This window comes from Hypanus sabinus, chromosome 6 (assembly GCF_030144855.1).
Source record: "Hypanus sabinus isolate sHypSab1 chromosome 6, sHypSab1.hap1, whole genome shotgun sequence".
Lineage (NCBI taxonomy): Eukaryota > Metazoa > Chordata > Chondrichthyes > Myliobatiformes > Dasyatidae > Hypanus > Hypanus sabinus.
The window spans coordinates 145,370,565-145,382,325 of NC_082711.1; the positions used below are offsets into that span (position 1 = coordinate 145,370,565).

The 11,761-nt window shown below is 43.8% G+C and overlaps 1 long non-coding RNA gene across 1 annotated transcript; it reads right to left on the minus strand.

Annotated features, from left to right (window-relative positions):
- Positions 1-3,055: 3,055 nt before the first annotated feature.
- On the minus strand, positions 3,056-11,535 carry LOC132395930 (uncharacterized). Its single transcript, XR_009512789.1, has 2 exons — positions 11,449-11,535; positions 3,056-8,624 (listed from the first exon to the last, which is right to left on the minus strand). It is a non-coding gene; the product is annotated as an uncharacterized LOC132395930 (long non-coding RNA).
- Between the last annotated feature and the right edge of the window lie 226 nt (positions 11,536-11,761).

Consider the following 11,761-nt stretch of genomic DNA (forward strand, 5'->3'; position numbering starts at 1 on the left):
AGGTCAGGATACCTGTGGATGTTCTTTTGGTGGGTATTGGCTGCTCTCCAGCTCTTAAAGGCAATTATCTGCTTGAAGGGTCGGGACCGCTTCGCCCACTCCACGCCTGCACTGATGGCTTCAGCGATGGTCTTCAGGATCTGATCATGCCTCCATCGGTACTGTCCCTCATCAAATGCCCTTGTGCAGCTGCTGAGGATGTGCTCCAAGGTTCCTCACTTGGAACACAGTGGGCATGCTGCTGACTTTGCTTTGCCTCATGCATGCAGGTTTGATGGACTTGGCAGCACATCGTACACTGCCTGGATAAGAAATTGGATGCGGTGTGGCTCGGCCCTCCAAAGCTCAGCCCAGGCCACTTTCCTCTCCACCGCATTCTCCCATCTTGTCCAAGCTCCCTGTTGCTTCATTCCCACTGCCTTGCAGGTTCTCCTCTCCTCCACTGCTGTTCTCACCTCCTCCTGAACTCTAAAATATTTTTCTGGCTCCTCTACTTCCGCCCCAATGGTGGTATTGAAAAGAGGGCATGTCCCAGATGGTGATAGTCTTTGATAATGAATGCCTCCTTCTTGGGGCACCGCCCCTTGAAGATGACGGGGAGTAATGGAGCTGGCTGAGAGTATTACAAACCATTGTTGTTGGCAGAATCTCAGCCAACAGGAAGGAGTTAGGAGTCAGATCGGCCAGCTGGTTGAGTGGTGTTGCAACAACAACCTCTTATCCAATGTTAAACACCAGTGATTCTGCAGCGGCTGGAAATCCTGAGATATGCAGATAAAATGCTAGAAGCACTCAGCAGCTTCAAGCAGCATCTATGGTGAGGAATAAACTGTTGACTCTTTGGGCGAAGACCCTTCATCAGGACACCATAAATGGTTGTTTTTCGACTGCAAGGGGTCAGGAGGGTCAAGAATAAGAGCAAAACTTTATTTACAGTTGAACTTATAAATGATTAAATATGTTTTCAGTAACTTGATTGTGCTGTGTGTTGGTGTCATTTCAAAATGAGGATTGCTGTATGAACCCCACCCAACAACCAGTAAATGGTGATATGCTCTGCTAGATTCAAGAATGTCACCCTGCAGGTAATTCCACTGCTTTCGAAATACATTTTAAAAAAACATAACAAAGGATTTATTTAACTTCCCACCCTCTAATCCAGCAGCAACAAAATTACTCTTATTAAAATGTATAAAAGGCTTTTAAATGGTGCCTTAGCATCATAACTTTAACAGACTGTACTAAAAGCAGTATGAAACAAATAGCCTCTGAAATATTAGTAGCTAGGTTGGGTAGAAAGTGTTTAATAAAAAATAAAAGCACTTTCTGCCACAGCTTGTGACATAAAAATATTTCCACCGAGTGTTTGTTCCTTGGCAGCTAAATAGCCTTGAAACATAATGAAAAGAAAGTGCATGCCAGGATTTCAACAAGTACCATATTATTTCTCGACAAGGAGGGCCCCTCTCACTGCCAGCCAGGCAAAATCTTAGTTCCTGTGAGATGAGGCATTCTGCCAGATGGTCTGGACAGTCTGCTCAGGGAACCACCCCAGAGAGTCCATTTAATCCATCTTCTGCAATGTCTGCAGGAGGGTCTGTGCTGACCATTATCTGATGGACTTTTGGTCAAAGGTGTTGGTCAGTAAGTACTTTTCTACAAAGCACAGGTAGTATGGCAATATCCATCTGACTGGAATGATGCACTACAACAAGGCTCAACACCAGAACAGATGGTGGCATTTGCAGCCTACACTTTGCATGATGCAATCACACTTGAAGGTGCTCATCAGGATAAGGGTGACATTGGGTACATTTTTGCCCTCATTCTTCAGGGTCTTGTACATCCAAGCCCTTATGACTCATTCCATCTTGGATCCCCAGATGAATCAGAAAACTGCCCACATGATTTCTAAGTTAGAAGAATGGGGGACGGGCCACACCTGCACCAAGTAGTCACCTCAAGAACACCTCACACATTGTCCTCTCCACAGTCCCAATTCTGTTTTACCTTCCAAATCTGCTCCAGCTAATTCCTATTATACACCTCAGCCCCTCCAATCTTGATCCCCATCACCTTCAGGTAGTCAGAATTGAGGGTTAAGAGGATGCTGGATTGGTCAAGCCTATTGTCAAAGAGCATGGCCTGATGCTTTGTATGGTTCACCCTTGCTCCTGGTGCCAAATCAAACTGGCTGCAGATGCTGATCAGTCTGCAAACTGTTCTTGGATCTGAGTAGAAGACAATAACGTTGTCCATGTGCAGGGAGGCTCTCACCTGGGTCTCTCCACTGCCTGGCAACGTCACTCCTTTTGAGCTTTCATCCTTCCTGGTGGCTTTGGCAAAAATTCCATACATCACACAAACAAGAATGGACTACCCCACCTGACTCCTGACTTGATGGAGAAGCTGTCTGTTTCCCACTGCAGATGTCTGTGCAGAGCAGTTGGATCCAATTCCTGATTTCCTCCCCAAAACCTATTTTGTAGAGTATCTCCATAATGTGTTTGTGTGATATCCTATCAAAGGCTTTCTCCTGATCTAAGCTGACCAGGCAGGCAAATTACCCCTGTGCTGCACATGGGCAATGGTACCTCTGAACAGTGCAAGGCTGTCAAAGATCTTCTTGCAAGGTACAGCGCAGGTTTGGTTTAGGTGGATCACCCACCCCAGAGCAGACTTGAAGAGGATCTTGTAGTCTACATTGAACGATGAGATGGGCTTCAAATTCCTAATGTATTGAGGTTATGATGTCCTTCCTCACAGAGTCTTACATGCTGCCAGCCAGAAACCATAATGTTGTACACTTTAAGGAGGTCTGGGCCCACCCCGTTCCCCAGAGCAGAGTTTAGCATGGTCAGTAAACAGTCATGTCCTGGAGTTTTTTTTTGAATCTAAGTGTAACACTTACCCAACAGGCTGGTATATGTCTAGGGGAAAAGGAGATCCAGCCACACACCAATCCCACCTCCCGTACACACAAGTGCTGTGAGAATCGAGTTTATGCCTCGCGCCTGCCCACAGTATCAAACCCACAACAAATACCGTTATGAAATACACTTTAAAGAGTTTACTAAAATGAAAAGAATATTAGGCAATACAATATATATGCAAGGGAAACAAACAAAACAAAAAGGCGCCAACTTATCGAAGTTCAGTCAGTTTAGTGCACATCGTTGGAGCTCAAACATCAAACCATTCGACCCCTCGTCGCTTGCCTCCGACCTCCACATCTTCGCACCTAGGACCACGCCCGGTGGTCTTCCGAGCAGTGCAGCGCACGTCCACCTTCCTCAACGTCATCCTCCCGCTCTCTCACAAAAGCCCGTGAAAAACCCCTCCCCCAAGTTCCCAGCCTCACAAGACAAAATAACACTCCCCATTGGTTAACAAATGAATACAATTACCATATCAACAAGTATAAAGCAAAACAACTGCGAGAGAAACACTTATCAAAGAAGCATTCCTACTCTTAACAAACCAAAAAACCCATTTTGAGTAACATACACAGGACATTGTACATAAGGAATGGATGGAGTCAGTCAGTTCCTCCAGGGTCAGTGGCTGGTCCAGACTCTCCCACTTGATGTCGTCTAACAGCTCTGTGATAGAGTTCTGGGAGGCTGTGCTCCCTGTGGATTTCAGTCTGAAAAATCATCATAGAAGGAACTCCAGGTCCTGAACGCACCCATCTGCAAGGATGTTACTGAACTATCTCATTCCTTGAAGCTGTAGATCACAGAACTCCCCCTATGAAGCATTGGAAGAAAAAGCTTGAGCACATCTCATCCTGCTCCAGGTTGTGGACCCTAGATCAGAAGATTATCCTAAAAAGGATTCAGCTGGGAAGAGCTGGGCCTGCTGGCTCTTCACCCCTTGTAACTCCTTCCACACACCCATCCTTCGACTGCAGAAGAAGTTGCTGCTACTGTCTGGAGTCGACACAGTAATCTCTCTCACTGCCTTGCTTTCTGAACCTTTTAGTGGATGAGGAACCTCTTCCCATCAGCACACAGGGGAATCAAAAAAGGGTTTTCAAGGCTCTCCAAGGTGCATAATTCCTCCTTAGTTCCTCATTGTTCTTTGGGCTATTCGCCTTGATATTCAATTTCTACATCCCTATGCCTGCCTTCTGGTCCTCCTGTCACCTACAGGAGAAGCAGTTGTCAGGGAGTCACCTTTTCATCTTGGATGTGATCCTGGAACTGTTGGAGTCTGTGATTTTTATGTTCGGAGATTGTTTGGGTGTTCCAGCGCTCTGCAGTCTCCGAGAAGATTCTGGGAGACAGAGGCATCGAGCGAAACTTCATAATGAGAAAACCGTTGTTCGACTCCATTTCACCTATTAAGCTTCCATTGTTCACTGATTAGGGAGAGATTGAAACTTCGAGGCAAGTGTGGAGGGTAAGCACCGGCTAACTGTCTCTTGATAGCTACAGAGAGGGAAAGGCCCGGAGAGTGTTGCCCAGGTTTTCTGCAGTTTGGATGTGGACTTGGACTATAGATTTTTCAAAGTTTTATAGTTTTTTTTAAACTGCGTGTTTTTTGCCTGATCTTTCTTGTTTTTTTCTCCAGGAGGATGGATTTGGGCATCAATGTCCCTGTTCCATTTTGTTCATTTTATTGTGCGGGAGGAGGGATTTGAGAGTTGATGTGCCTGTTCCATTTTTGTTCTTTTTTTGTGTGGGGTAGGGGGATTTGGGGGTTGATGAACTGTGCTGCCTTTCTTTTCATTCTTGGTTTCATGGCTACCTGGAGAAGAAAAATTTCAAGTTGTATACTTTGATAATATAGTAGATCCTTTAGAAGAACACTGGTGTGTGATGCTTTGTGAGTTGACTTCCTGGATGGTACTGGCCAGTGATACGCAGCTCTGGAAACACATCAACAATCACCATTAACTAAAAGAGTCGCATGACAAGTGATGCCCTGCAGTCCAGCCCATCAAACACAGTTTACAGTCATATAAAATACGCAATTCTAGGTATAGCCAAGCTTTCTGAAAGTTCCATGGAATAAGAATGACTTACAGTCCTGTAAATGAGGAACCTATCGTTCTCTGTATAAATATGGTGTTTGTTTAAGGTAACTCATGCAGTAATAATAGACAACATTTATTATTTTACACAGTTGAACATAGTGGTTTCAAAGCCAATCATTGCTTGCAAGAACAAAGCACTCAGTGGAAGTCCTTTGCACCTGGCTCTTGTTTATATCAATGGTTCCTTGTTAACAATATACTGTCTGCCTTTGTCCCTAACGGCTCTCTTATATTGTTTTTTACTTCCATCTTTGGCAATCTATAACAGAGACAAGTATAATAAAATTGCATATTCAAGTTCAAATTCAGTTTATTACTTATATCATTCATGTATATGAGGAGTTGTTGTGATGGTATAAGGAATTTATTTACAAGGGGAAGTCAGGTCAACACAAGCAACAATACACAGGAAGCGGTGTGGGGACAGAGTACGGTTACACAAACAAAGAACAAGGGAAAAGCACTACAACAGCTATCCCCCTTGACCTTGGATAGCTGCGGCTCCCTTACCAGGACGAACAATAGACCTTCCCAAGCATAAATCAATGCACTTACCTCCAATATGGTGGTCTGCAAGAGAGGTTGAGCCAAGGCCAAGTCTCACCTTTTAAAGCATGGGGCTGGGCGAGATAATCCAATTAAGGTGACCAATAATTTACGTGTGCATTGATTAGTTGGGAGGGACCAAATGTTGATTGGCATGTGGTGTGTCCTCCGACCAGCCAGGTGGCAGTGCATCTGTCACGTGGCCGGTATCTCTGGATACAGGAGTAAAAATCTTTACATCTCTGTCTAAGTGTGCAATGTGCAATTTATAGTAATTTATAATAAATAGTAGGTACAACAGGACAGTCAATATAACAGGGAAATACAAATGTGTCAGCATGAATTAATCAGTTTGATGGCCTGGTGGAAGGAGCTGTGCCGGAGCCTGGTGCTCCTGGCATTTATGCTGCGATACAGTTTCCTGGATGGTAGCAGCTGGAACAGTTTGCGGCTGGGGTGACTTGGGTCCCCAATGATTCTTCAGGCCCTTTTTACACACCTGTCTTTGTAAATATCCTGAATAGTGGGAAGTTCACGTCCACAGATATGCTGGGCTGTCCTCACTACTCTCCGCAGAGCCCTGCGATTGAGGGAAGTACAGTTCCCACACCAGGCAGTGATGTAGCCAGTCAGGATGCTCCCAATTGTTTATTGTTATTCAACCGTACACACTTATACCGCCAAATGAAACAAAGTTGCACCAGACCAAGGAGAACAACAAAGTACACATAACTCACACACACACACACAACATAAGTAAAATTACCAAAAATAAAATTAACAAATAACGAGGTACATTTATTACACAGGTTAAAATGTAAACAGTATAATGCCACTGGTGCTTCATACGTAATCAGACCTGGGAGGTGGCAGGGAGTTTAGTAGTCTTGGCCCGGGAGACGAAGCTGTTGCCCACCCTAACAGTGCTTGTCTGAATGCTATGGTACCTCCTGCTGATGGGAGGGGAAAAAAGAAATTGTTGGACAGATGAGAAGGATCATTGGCACCATGGTGGCTTAGAGTTACTGTGATGCTATTACACTTAAGAGCATTGGACATCAGAATTCAATTCTGGGAACCATCGTAAGTAGGTTTCTATGTTCTTTCCCATGTGCATTGGTTGTTTTAAATTGTCTTCTTATTCAGCTAAGGTTAAATTGGCAGGTTCTAGGTGACACGGGATATCGAAAGCACTGCATATTATAATTTTTCCTCAAATTCTGTTTCAAATAGATGCATTATGAACAGAATCAAAATCAGAGTCAGGTTTATTATCACCGCTATACATCAGGAGAATTGTTAACTTAGGGGCAGCAGTACAATGCAATACATGATAATATAGAAAATCAATCAATTAATTACAGTAATTAATATATATATGTAACATGTGCATAATGTCCAATCCTAACCTAAAGTATTATAGCAAAGATAGCATCATTTTAATACCGTTTTTCCAGAAAATTGCAAAATGCTTTTTAGCCAATTAAGAACTTACTGTGCTCTCACAATTATAATATACACTCAGTGGCCACTTTATTAGGTACACCTGTATACCTGTTTGTTAATGCACTTATCTAATCAACCAAATATATAGCAGCCATGCATAAAAGATCAACTCAATGCAGGCAGAGTCAAGAAGTTCATTTTTGATTCAGACCAAACATCAGAATGGGGAAGAAGTGTGATCTAAGTGACTTTGACTGTGGAATGATTGTTGGTGCCAGACAGGGTGGTTTGAGTATCTCAGAAACTGCAGATCTCCTGGGATTTTCACACACAACAATCTCTAGTATTCACAAGAGTTTACAGAGAATGGAGCGGAAAACTGAAAACATCCAGTTAGCAGCAATTTTGTGAATGAAACTGTCTTGCTAATGAGAGAGATCAGAGGAGAATGGCGTGATTGATTCAAGTTGACAGGAAGGCGACAGTAACTCAAATACTCACGCGTCACTACAGTGGTGTGCAGACGAGCATCTTTGAATGCACAAAGTCAAAGCTTGAAGTGGATAGGCTACAAAGTTGAAAGCCACACTGGGTTCCACTCCTGTACCTAATAAAGTGGCCATTAAGTGTAGGAAATACACCAACACGGAGCAAACTCTCTCGGCTAGCACTGTGGTAAGAAAAGGAAATGTTACTGCATAAAATGAGGTTGGCTGCCTAGGTTTCTTCACAGTTACTTTGTGTATAAGCAATGATATTTCTGACATTTTAATTTATTGAACCAGTAACTCCAAGGTCTGACCATTAATCTAGAGATGTAAGCTAACATTACACACAGGGCAGTCATGGAATTTTAATTCATCTGATAATCAGGTTTTGCTTTTAAAACAAAATATGTCATTAATTTTGATGACCATGCGTCACAAACCTCTAAAATTACCAGATGAAGGAAATTTACCATGTTTTCCTGATTTGAAATCACAAAGAGACCTTCTGAAAATAGTTCACCAATCAAATAGAGCAAACCTCAAAGCAGAGAAAGAATAAAACTGGACAAACTATCTGGCATTGAATCAATTCATATGCAGGAAAGACATTCTCAGCCCAGTCGACTCCGGCAAAGTCCTGTCAATGGACATGAAGTGGTATAGCATGGAAACAGGCCCTTAGGCCAACCAAGTCTAATTCAACCATAAAAAGCCTTATTTACACTAATCCTACCTTAGACTATTTTTATTCTCCCCAAGATTCTTGGCAATTGACAACCTGGTACTTGAGAAGAAGTGGAATACAAAGGATTGTGCTCAAAGTACGTGGCCAGTCAGTCAACAGAACTTTACCAAGAGGTATTTCTCACAGGTCGGCAGCGGTTACTTAAAATGGGAGCTTCAAGAGCATTAGTCCGTCGTTAATACCCAATCAGTGGCTATAACTGGAGCACCAGTCATGAGTTAAATAGCAGGGAAGGTTCAGGCATAAAAGGGAGACACTGCCTAGCGGAGTGGTCATCAACGGAGTAACTTAAGGCAGCACGGTAGAGCTTTGGCTCATTCAGGCTTCGGCGATAATAGGTCGAGGTGAGGTAAGTTACCTGTGAGGAATAGAAACAGGAAGTACGTCTGTGAGACCTATGTTCTGTACTGGAAGATTCCCAGCCTCCCGGACTGCCACATTTGCACCAGCTGCATTGAGCTGCAACTCCTTAGGGACTGCATTAGGGATGCAGCTCGATGACCTTCATCTGGTCAGGGAAAGTGAGGAGATGATAAAGAGGAACAATAGGCAAGTAGTCACACCGGGAGACAGATAAATGGGTGACAGTCAGGAGAGGGAAGGGCAAGAGTCAGATACTAGAGAGCACCCCTGAGGCTGTTCCCCTTAACAGTAAGTACTCCTGTTTGAGTACTGTTGTGGGGGGGCTTACCTGGGGGAAGCGACAGTGGCCGTGCCTCTGGCACAGAGTCTAACCCTGTGGCTCAGAAGGGTAGGGGAAGTAAGAAGGCAGCAGTAATAGGAGACTCTATAGTTAGGGGATCATACAGGTGATTCTGTGGACACAGGAAAGAAACGTGGATGGCAGTTTGCCTCCCAGGTACCAGGGTCCGGGATGTTTCTGATTGCGTTCACGATATCCTGAAGTGGGAAGTTGAACAGCCAGAGGTCATAGTGCATATTGGTACCAACAACATAGGTAGGAAAAGGGAGGAAGTCCTGAAAACAGACTACAGGCAGTTAGGAAGGTAGTTGAGAAACAGGACCTCAAAGGTATTAACCTCGGGATTGCTGCCTGTGCCATGTGATAGTGAGTATAGAAATAGAGTGAGGTGGAGGATAAATGCGTGGCTGAGGGATTGGAGCAGGGTCAGGGATTCAGATTTCTGGATCATTGGGACTTCTTCTGGGGTAGGTGTGACCTGTACAAAAAGGAAGGGTTGCACTTGAATCTGAGAGGGACCAATATCCTGGCAGGGAGGTTTGCTAAGACTATTGGGGAGAGTTTAAACTAGAATTGCTGGGGTGTGGGAACTGAACTAAAGAGATGGAGGAAGGGGCGGTTGGCTCACAAATAGAGAAAGATTGGAGACAGTGCGAGAGGGAGGATAGGCAGGTGATAGAGAAGGGATACGCTCAGACCAATGGTTTGAAATGTATCTATTTTAATGCAAGAAACATCATGAACAAAGTGGATGAGCTTAGAGCACGGATCAGTACTTGGTGCTATGATGTTGTGGCCATTACAGAGACTTGGATGGCTCAGGGGCAGGAATGGTTACTTTAAGTGCCAGGCTTTAAATGTTTCAGAAAGCACAGGGAGGAAGGCAAAGAGGTGGGGGCATGGCACTGCTAATCTGAGATAATGTCATGGCTACAGAAAAGGAGGAAGTTATGGAGGGATTGTCTACTGATTCTCAGTGTGTGGAAGTTAGAAACAGGAAGGGGTCAATAACTCTACTGGGTGTTTTTTATAGACCATGCAATAGTAACAGGGACATCAAGGAGCAGAAAGGGAGACAGATTCTGGAAAGGTGTAATAATAACAGGGTTGTCGTGGTGGGAGATTTTAATTGCCCAAGTATTGATTGGCATCTCCCTACAGCAAGGGGTTTAGAAGGGGTGGAGTTTATTAGGTGTGTTCAGGAAGGCTTCCTGACACAATATATGGATAAGCCTACAAGAGGAGAGGTTGTTCTTGATCTGGTGTTGGGAAATGAACCTGTTCAGGTGTCAGATCTCTCAGTGGGAGAGCACTTTGGAGATAGAGATCACAATTCTGTCTCCTTTACCATAGCATTGGAGAGGAATAGGAACAGACAAGTTAGAAAAGTGTTTAATTGGAGTAAGGGGAAATATGAAGCTATCAGGCAGGAAGTTGGAAGCATAAATTGAGAACAGATGTTCTCAGGGAAATGTACGGCAGAAATGTGGCAAATGTTCAGGGGATATTTGTGTGGATTTCTGCATAGGTATGTTCCAATGAGACAGGGAAAGGATGGTAGGCTACAGGAAATGTGGTATACAAAGTCTAGTAAGTCTAGTCAAGAAGAAAAGAAAAGCTTACGAAAGGTTCAAAAAACTAGATCTAGAAGATTATAAGGCTAGCAAGAAGCAGTTTAAAAATGAAATTAGGAGAGCCAGAAGGGGCCATGAGAAGGCCTTGGCGAGCAAGATTAAGGAAAACCCCACGGCATTTCTACAAGTATGTGAAGAGTAAGAGGATAAGGCATGAGAAAATAGGACCAATCAAGGGTGACAGTGGAAAAGTGTGTATGGAACCGGAGCAGATAGCTGAGGTACTTAATGAATATTTTGTTTCAGTATTCACCATGGAAAGGGATCTTGGTGATTACAGTGGATTAAAAAGCTTAAGCATATGGACATTAAGACAGAGGATGTGCTGGAGTTTTTGGAAAGCATCAAGTTCGATAAGTCTCCAGAACTGAATGAGATGTACCGCAGGTTACTGTGGGAGGTGAGGGAGGAGATTGCTGAGCCTCTGGCAATGATCCTTGCATCATCATTGGGGACAGGGGAGGTTCTGGAGGATTGGAGGTTTGCAGATATTGTTGAAAGGGAGTAGAGATAGCCCAGGAAATTATAGACCAGTGAGGCTTACTTTAGTGGTTGGTAATTTGATGGAAAAGATCCTGAGAGGCAGGATTTATGAACATTTAGAGAGCCATAATATGATTAGGATTAGTCAGTATGGCTTTGTCAAAAGGCAGGTCGTACCTTAAGAGCCTGAATGAATTTTTTGAGGATGTGACTAAACACGTTGATGAAGGTAGAGCAGTAGATGCAGTGTGAGTGGATTTCAGCAAGGCATTTGATAAGGTACCCCATGCAAGGTTTATTGAAAAAGTAAGGAGATATGGGATCCAAGGGGACCTTGCTTTGTGGATCCAGAATTGGCTTACCCGCAGAAGGCAAAGAGTGGTTGTATACAGGTCATATTCTGCATGGAGGTCGGTGACCAGTGGTGTGCCTCAGGGATCTGTTCTTGGACCCTCTTCTCTTTGTGATTTTTTTAAATGACCTGAATGAGGAAGTGGAGGGATGGGTTAGTAAATTTGCTGATGACACAAAAGTTGGGGGTGTTGTGGCTGTGTGGAGTGCTGTCAGAGGTTACAGAAAGACATCAATAGGTTGCAAAACTGGGCTGAGAAGTGGTAGATGGAGTCAACCTAGATAAGTGTGAGGTGGTTCATTTTGGTAGGTCAAATATGATGA